The following is a 9,124-nucleotide window of genomic DNA, read 5'->3' as shown; positions in this document are numbered from 1 at the left end:
TTTTAATAGAGCCTTAAATACTTTACTTTTTAAAACTTGATAACTCTTGTTCCAATTACTCATCTGGAGGGAAATGCAAATATTAAGCTGCATTATCATGAGTCAGCTCTTAAGATGCTCTTAAGTCTTTTGGTTGACATCTTCTATGAATTGACCATGTGATGCCTGATAGAGTCCTGAACTCTATGTTTTTCTGATGACTAGATTGGCCCTTTAGTAACATTTGCTCATCATCAATATTCTAAGAATGAGGTGATGTTTCATTGGAAGAAACAGATTAAAAACTTGTGTCTCCAATTTTGTCACATCTGGGTGAAGCTTTCAGTGCAATTGTTTTTACTTTGTTTTAATTTTACAAAGAAATGTTAAAATTGAAGGACTGACCTTGTGTTTAAAGTCATTGTCAGAAACAGTGAAGTCATAGGCTTCTGTTTTTAATAATCCTTCACAAAACACAGAGCATCATTAATCATAAATGACTACAGATTTCCTAGATTCTGGCATTGCTATGGGGCCTAAGAATTTTTAAAGGTCTTATAAATTTGAGCAAACACCAGCCTCATGACATTGCATAAAAATTTGGCTGTGATGAAAAGATGAAAAAACAGTTGAAAGCATTAAAATACTTAGAAACCGAAGATAGTTTTATTACATTCCAATAAAATATAAGTCTAATTTTCAACTACTTTCAGTTTTTATGTTCCACTAACATATCAATCAATCAACAACTTTTTATTGAGTGACAATATGTTCAGCACCATTAAGCACTGTAGGGAATACAGAAATTTATGAAAAATGTATTCATTCATGAAACATTATATTCGCATCTCTTCTGAGTGCTTTGGAAGTACTCTGTGCTTTGTGAAGACGAGGAAGGAATAATTCCTTTCTTCAAGAAACTTACATTGAGTTACGGATGTATGATTATTAAGCATATATTCTTTGGGGAAATACTGGATAACTAAAAATCCTTTGGCTCTTAGTTTCAGGGAATAATTTTTTGCTTGAGATGGGAATTAACTTTGGTCTTCAACTTGGGATTCAGATAAGAAGAGAGAAATAGATGAATGCTACAGTCTGAATGTTTGTGTTTCCCCAAAAATGTATTGTTAAAATCCTAATCCACAAGGTGATAGGGGCCTCTGGGGGCTAATTAGGTCATGAGGGTTGCACCCTCATGAATACAATTGGTGTCCTTATAAAAAATACCTCAGAGAGCGTACTTGCCCTTCCCACCATGTGAGGACAGGTGGGAATACCCTGGCTATCAACCAGGAAGAGGATTATCATCAAAATGAGATCATGCTGGTGCCTTGATCTTGGATTTTCCATCCTCCAGAACCATAAAAGATACGTTTCTGTTGCTTATAGGCTGTCTGGTTCATGGTATTTTGTTATGGCATTCTGAACAAGTAAAGACAAGGGACTTTCAGTTAGAGAAATAACATGAGCAAGGCACATACATGAAAATGCATACGTGTAAAAAATACATGTAAAAGGTGCATACATGCATGTTTCAGGAGAAAGTGAATAGATCAGTATTAGTAAAGGGAGTTCATATGGAAGAAATAAGGTTCACAAAAATATCCTAACAATTTTATTTGCACAGTGCTTCTTTAACTCATTTCAGTAAAGTGCATTGAACACTATGCATAAGACACAGAGCTAGATTTCATAAGGAGTAAAAAATGGGATAGAGCATGTGTCAAAAAGAACTTTTAATCAAGCACTGGGGGAAAATACAAAGAACTATGACTAATTTTGGAATATAAAAACTATGGGTATGTAGGGCAGAAACTTAATCAAGATGTCAATGTGAGTTAAATCTTAAAGAGTGTGTAGGGTAACAATAAGCAGAAGTAGACCGTGAAGTCATTCCATGTTGAAGAAACAACTTGGACACCAGGAGTTGAGAAAAATAAAAGGTGTACTCATTGAAGACAACATATCAACCTTAATTTGAATGTGTGTACATGAAAAGGAGAAGCTAGAAATAGAGCTTCATACAATAGTTTGCTGGCAAATGTCTAACAACCAGCTCTCTAAAAAGTGTATGCATGTACGTGTACATATCTATTTATGTACATTGATTTATAATAAGCTTTACTGATGCAAAGGATGTGTAACTCACAATTTTATAAAGAATAATACAATATAAAATAATTTTAATTGAAATTTTTATATAACCAAACGATTCTCACAGTGTTTTCATCAGTTTTGGCTGTCTTCTTTTACAAAGAGCCAAACCATAGTTGTAGTTGAAAATCCAGTGTAGTTCCAACGTGAATGTTGGTTGACATTTTTGCTTACATTAACTAGTAAGATGAAAGTAAACGATAAAGATATATGCTGAACTTTCATTCATTCATCAATGACATGAGCAACTTTGTTAAATCAGATAATCATTTTTAAATACTGAGGGAATATTTCCTCAATTTGTTATGATATTCATGATTGGAAAGCTAAAGACATGACACATGTTTAAGTTTGAACTGCACTAGAAACCTTTTTCTATCATTTCCTTAAATTTAGAGCAGGAGTCAGCAAAGTACAGTCTATAGGTAATATCTTATTTTGTGCTATATGTATCTTATTCTGGAATCAAGATGTTAGTATCACAAAAGGTACATAGCCAATTTTTGTTATGTTTCTGGTCTCTGGAAAAACTCATATAAGAAAAGAATTTTCTGCTGTTGTTTTTTTTTTTTAAATTTGATACAGTACTATTTGTTGCTGGGACATTCTTTAATGGTTAATGTTTTTTAGTTTTTAATACTTTCCAGAATTTTTTTATTTTATCATATTTTTTAAAATTTTAGTGCATAATTTTTAAAATTTTTAGTTTAAAATGTATCATTTATCATCGTTAATGTACTATGTCTTGTCATTTATATTTTATTCTGTATTTTAATTGATTACAAAATCTTTTTTATAAATATTGACAAATGCCTATTTTGTTAATCTTTTAAAAAACAGTTTTTTGTTTTCTTATTTTGTTTTTTATTTTTGAGAATACTTTTTAATATACAGGTATCATATACACAACAATTAATTTGTGGACATACACAGGCATGGAATTCAATTCTAAACCTTCCTGGAACCCCATACACTGAACCACACACTCCTGTTTGACAAAGTCATTTCTTTGTGAACAGAGAGGTTCAATTAAATAGGATCTTTTGCATTAAAAACAGAGCCCAGGATCCTAATTACTAACACCCTGTGTACATACCAATAACACCTAAGGATGTGTTTTTGTTTTTTTTTGTTTGTTTGTTTGTTTGTTTTTTTATCCTCACCCGAGGACACTTTTCCATTTTTTGTTCAGGTAGAGTGGGAGGGAGAGAGAGGAAGAGAGAGAGAAACATCGATGTGAAAGGGACACATCGAGTGGCCGCCACCCACACGACCCAACCAGGGCCGGGGACAAACTGCAGCCAAGGTACATGCCCTTAGCAGGAACCGAACCCGGGTCTCTGTGGACAGCAGGCTGACGCTCTAATCACTGAGCCAAACCGGCCAGGGCCCTAAGGATGTGTTTTAGATGACCCCATCATCTTTAACAGTTATCAAAATGGAACCCAATTTCTCAAAAAGTCTTTGGGGAACCCATTGATGAAGGAGACTTGATTTAGGGTGGTGGGCACACAATGCAGTATACAGATGATGTATTATAGAATTGTACCCCTGAAACCGATAGAATTTAATTAACCAATGTCACCTCAATAAATTCATAAAAAATGAAGTGCATCTGTATTTACAGGCCTGATTATGCATAAGTGAAATCTATACATTCATGAACTGTTTCTCAAAATAACAGCGCCTCCTCTGGGACTTGGGGATGACAGACAACAAAAAAAGGCTTCATGCCTATCCTTTTCCGGTTTACTGGGATCACCAAGATGTGAAAGAAATATGCAAATAAAGCTTCAGTATCTTAAAGGAGCATGTCATTTCAAAGAATCTCCCATTTGAAGAGTAAATTTTCAGAGTTTTTTTTTTTTTTACTTGAATTTATTGAGGTAATATTGGTTAATAAAATTATACAAGTTTCAGCCAAACAATTCTATAATACATCATCTGCATATTGTATTGTGTGTTTACCACCTCAAGTCAAGTCTCCTTCCATCACCATTTATCATCCCTTTATTTCTTCTAACTCCCTTCCCCCTGGCAATCACCATACGGTTGTCTCTGTAAAAAGAAAAATATAAAATTATCAGCAGGTTTTGTTTCTACAGGTTTTGTAAAACTCAAGGGCCCCCTTTGAACAAGGGGTTTTTAAGTGTCTAATACCACCTATTAATTAGTTGCTAAGTGGATCTGTTTCTTACTGTATGTAGGATGTGATATCTGAAGACACTAGATAAATATTATTTTAAAGATAAATATGTAGTGAGCACAAAAGCCAGAAATTACCTTAACACTGAAAGTTATTGTTGATTTGAGACACATCAATTTGACATTTCAACAGCTAAGCCTGTGGGCTTTTTATTAGCCCAGGGGATGGATTTAAAAGGTCCGAAAACTTGCAGCACCATTATCTGAGACCGGAAGCATGGTGTTCAAAATAATAAAACATAAGTTTAATAAGTAAAGAACCAGTATTTGTCACCTTCCAATACCTTGTCCAGAGTTAAGGAGAAGCTTCAGCACCAGATAAATACGAAAGACCCCAAGAGGGCAGGTCAAGATCCGGAAATCAACGGAGGCCTTCTACCAGGAACGCGGGCTGAACGCTCCAGTTGTCCCCCAGGCAACAGGAGTCCCTCACCTGTGCAGGTGGAGAGTGCTTTTGGAGATGTTTTTTTCCTTCCAGACTCTTCTGCCCTTTGTTCCAGCCTATGTTCTCTCCGGCTCTTCTCCACTTTCTCCAGGGTCTTGCTGGAATCGGCCGGACTCTGGTGTCCAGGACTCGGGTGGGATTTGTCCCTGATGACCCAGCTCCTTGCATGCAGTTCTGCAGACACAGGCGCAGACGGCCCGGCGGCCAGTCCCGCGGGTAATCGGGCTGGAGTGAGACGCGCTGTCCTGAGTGTCTGCACCCAAGTCCGCGCTGGTGTTCCTCAGGCCGAGAAGGTTCCGTAAATGATGTGCACACTTGCTGTACGGCCAGCAGCATGGTCCTCCTCGTCGCCATCTCCTTCTGTCTTCCGAGATGCGGTCTCGTTGAGCCCTCAGCCTCCGGTTTACTAAGAAAGTGCTTCACAGACGTCCGCCGCGTCCCGAGCCAAATGAAGGGCTTCCCCCTGCTCCACGCAGACAGCTGGTCCTCCACTGGCAGTTAGAAGGCCGCTCCTTTCTCATTACCTTGACCTCCAAAGACTGTCAAACGGTGGAGCAGGGCCCTGCCAAGTCTCTTTCCTTATGTTATTTTATTAATTCCTCTTCTCTACATTTTTCATTCCTTCTTCTACCTTTGTAATTAGTTTTGACTTGTTTCTTTAGTTTATTGCATTTAGTCAAGCTTTTTCAGTTAAATCTTTAATCCATTTATTTAAAAATTTTCTTTGTTCTTATATTAGCAGTGTTTCTCTCTCTCCCTCTCTCCCTCTTTTTTTTTTTTTTGTGGTTCAGTTTTAAGCATTTCACCATTGCCTTTGCCTTTTTTTACCCCAAGGGTAAATTAATAATATGCTTTGGAGCTTCCACTATGTGGGATTTTTATAAGCTATACTTTTTTTGTTTGTTATGGTTAGGTAACATATTCTGTAGGATGTTAATTCCTTGGAATTCATTTAATATTTATTTGTGACCTAGAATATAATAATTTTTTGCAAATGTCCCATGCATTCTTTATAAGAATGTACATTTGTTCTTTGTTGGGTGTTGAGTTTTTTTATGCATTTATTGGTTTAAATTTATAAGTTATATAGTTTTTTCACATATCTTCTTATTTATTTATTTATTTTTATCCTCACCCAAGGACATTTTTGCATTTATTTTCAGATAGAACGGGAGGGAGAAAGGGAGGAAGAAAGAGAGAGAGAGAAACATCGATGTGAGAGAGACACATCCACTGGTTGCCACCCACACAACCCCAACTGGGACCGGGGCTGAACTGCAACAGAGGTATGCACCCTTAGCAGGAACCGAACCGGGGACTCTCTGGTCTGCGGGCTGATGCTCTAATCTCTGAGCCAAACCGGCCAGGGCATATCTTTTTTTTTTTTTTTCAATTTCTAAGATGCGTGTTTAAAACTTTAATTGTTGACTTACATATTTCTCCTTGCAGTTGTTAGTAATTTATAATTTATAAAGAAAAGATTATCGCCCTGGCCGGTTTGGCTCAGCGGTTAGAGCTTCGGCCTGTGGTCTGGAGAGACCCGGGTTCGGTTCCCGCTAAGGGCACGTGCCTCGGTTGCAGTTTGTCCCCGGCCCTGGTTGGTCGTGTGGGTGGCAGCCACTCGATGTGTCCCTTCACGTCGATGTTTCTCTCTCTGTCTCCCTTCCTCTCTCTCCCTCCCACTCTACCTGAACAAAAAATGGAAAAATGTCCTCTGGTGAGGATAAAAAAAAAAAAAGAAAAGATTATCTGTATAGAGAATTGTTTACTATTTGGTATTAATATATGTAAAAACATGTAGTGAGATTTGAAAGCAGTCCACAATCCCTTGTTAAAGAAGTGGTGTGGCTGGGAAAATAGTCTGTCGTCATCGTCGTCTTCTTCTTCTTCTTCTTCTTCTATTAAATAGCACTGCTATAAACATAGGGGTGAATATATTCTTTTTGTGTGTGTGTGTCTTTTTTGTCTTATGGTGTGGTTTGCAGCTCTGAACTTCTTCAGAACACAGGTACTCATTCCTTAGATGCTGAAGATGTTTGTAGCTGACGGGTCCCAACTGAAGTCCTTTTTTGAAGAATGGCCTCAGCTGAAGGAAGCCACAAAAACAAAGTTATGCCTCCCACTCAAATGGCAGATCAATATGGACATTAAAAATGGTGTCTCTTGTCTCTAGGAAGGACAACTGTGAAGGCCATACAAGCTCCACAGTGTCCTATGATCTGAGACATTTGTTACAATCCTGTTTCAGTCGAACTCCTCCCTTTGTTCAGACTTACCTTCCTCACTCCCTCCCAGGAGCTAGTCTTAGTCCCGAGAGCACGTGTCAACAAATTACCTGCACAAAGTCTCCATTCCAGGGTCCCTTTTCCTGAAGGAATACAACCTTAAACAGTGCACTTGCACTTGTGAGACTGAGGAGTTAAGAAATACATTTATACTTCCAAAGATGCCTACACTCTGCCACTGGTGATCCCTGAGGAGTTCCAGCACATTTTGCAAGTACTCAACAGCAGTACTGAGGGGTAGTGGAAAATAGCCTTTGCCATCACAGCAGTTGAGGGTGTGGGGAGAAGATCTGCTCATGTGATGTTGAAGAAAACAGACATCAACCTCACCAAGAGGACAGGAGAGCTCACTAAGGATGAGGTGGAACGTGTGATCACCATTATGCAGAATCCACACCAGTACAAGGTCCCAGACTGGTTGTTGAACAGATAGAAGGATGTGAAGAATGAAAAATACAGCCAGGTCCTGGCCTATGGTCTGGACCACAAGCTCTCAGAAGACCTGCAGTGACTGAAGAAAACGCAGGCCCACAGAGGACTATGCCACTTCTGGGGTCTTTGTGTTCCAGGCCAGCACACCAAGACCACTAAGAAGAAATAAATCTGTAGGTCTTATCTATTAGTAAGTAGTTTATACACCTAAAAATATAAATAAGTTCATAAACTAAATGGCAGGATAGTCCCTGTTATGTACAGCTGAACACATCATTTTAGGGTGGTGTCAGCTCCTAAATACACCATCTTGACACAATAAAATAAAATAATAAAATAAAATAAAATAAAATAAAATAAAGAGCAATGCAATAGAACTAGAAAAGACTATTAAAAATTTTAAAATGTGGGGTTTGAGTGGAGATTTCATATGAGATTTAAAACCTGTTGGAGAAAAATTTGAAAGGAAAGTCAAAGTGGAAATGAGAGTTTGTTCCTAACAAGGTTAATAAGTTTTATTAACAAAATCTAATAGTGTTGAAAAAGGTGAAGAAAAGACATTTCAACAGTGAGAGAGAGAGAGAGAGAGAGAGAGAGAGAGAATGAAAATCAGCGAGTAAAGCTACAGAAGAGAGAATATGTACCACAAGAACAGAGAAGACATTTGCAATAATGTGCTGTGTAGTTACAGTTATATGCAATAAGAATTTAAAAACAGAATATTTTGAAAAGCTCAGTATCAGACTTCGAAGCTGAACTCTTCTAAGTGTTACAGGTCAGCATTTCATATTGAATTCACAGATAACTACCAATGTTATTGTATTGCTGGCATCACACTAGAAATTCATATATAAAAAGAAGAATTATACATTGGTAAGAACTTGTATATTATTAGGTCAAGAGATAGACTGATAGATAGCAAACAAAATAAAAATAATAAAGACAGATAAAAATCATATGGGCTAGCAAAGGCATTCATTCAACAGTTTTTGAGGGGAACTGAAGTGCCAAAATGTAAGAGCCATGGGTCATCATTTCAACTCAGTGAATAAATTGAAAGGTGAGGAATGGCAAGTTCCCAGATGGCTTTAGTTTGGTTTGGCTCTGAAACACAAATACTGTAGTCTTAAAGGGAAAATGATATTTCAGCATTTCTCTTCCCATGGAAAAAAAAAAAAAAAGGAGAAGAAGAATTGTAAATCTTTGAAATGGAAGTTGATTTTCACCAAGCTTTTAGCCTCAGTTTCAAAGGGCAAAAATAAATCCACTTCTGTTTAGATAACACTTATGAATATTTCAATTTTCAGCAAATCACAACAAATTTATGTTCTTTAAAGTTTCTTTAAGTTTTTCTCCTTAAAAAATTATTTAATGAAATAGCTATTTCTTAAGCAAGTTACTGAAATACAGTAGCCATAGCACATAAACTTTAGCACTCAATCTCTTTTGAGCTGCCAAGTTCAATTTTATAAATTATCCAAGTTTCTAAAGTCTACACTGAAAGGTATTTCCTAAAAAAGTCTGAAGTGTATATATATTATTAGTAAAATGTATCAATAAATGTCTATTTTCTTAATGTATCAAGATGATATAATTCTTCATGAAGAAGTACACAGGTACA

General features: G+C 37.0%; 1 pseudogene; it reads left to right on the top strand.

Moving 5' to 3' along the window:
- Window positions 1-5,158: 5,158 nt before the first annotated feature.
- Window positions 5,159-7,672, top strand: LOC118623788 (annotated as a pseudogene).
- Window positions 7,673-9,124: the final 1,452 nt, after the last annotated feature.

Source organism: Molossus molossus, unplaced genomic scaffold, assembly GCF_014108415.1.
Source record: "Molossus molossus isolate mMolMol1 unplaced genomic scaffold, mMolMol1.p scaffold_m16_p_10, whole genome shotgun sequence".
Classification (NCBI taxonomy): Eukaryota; Metazoa; Chordata; class Mammalia; order Chiroptera; family Molossidae; genus Molossus; species Molossus molossus.
The sequence above is the reverse complement of the archived record's forward strand: the minus strand, read 5'-3'. Positions and strand labels throughout refer to the sequence as shown.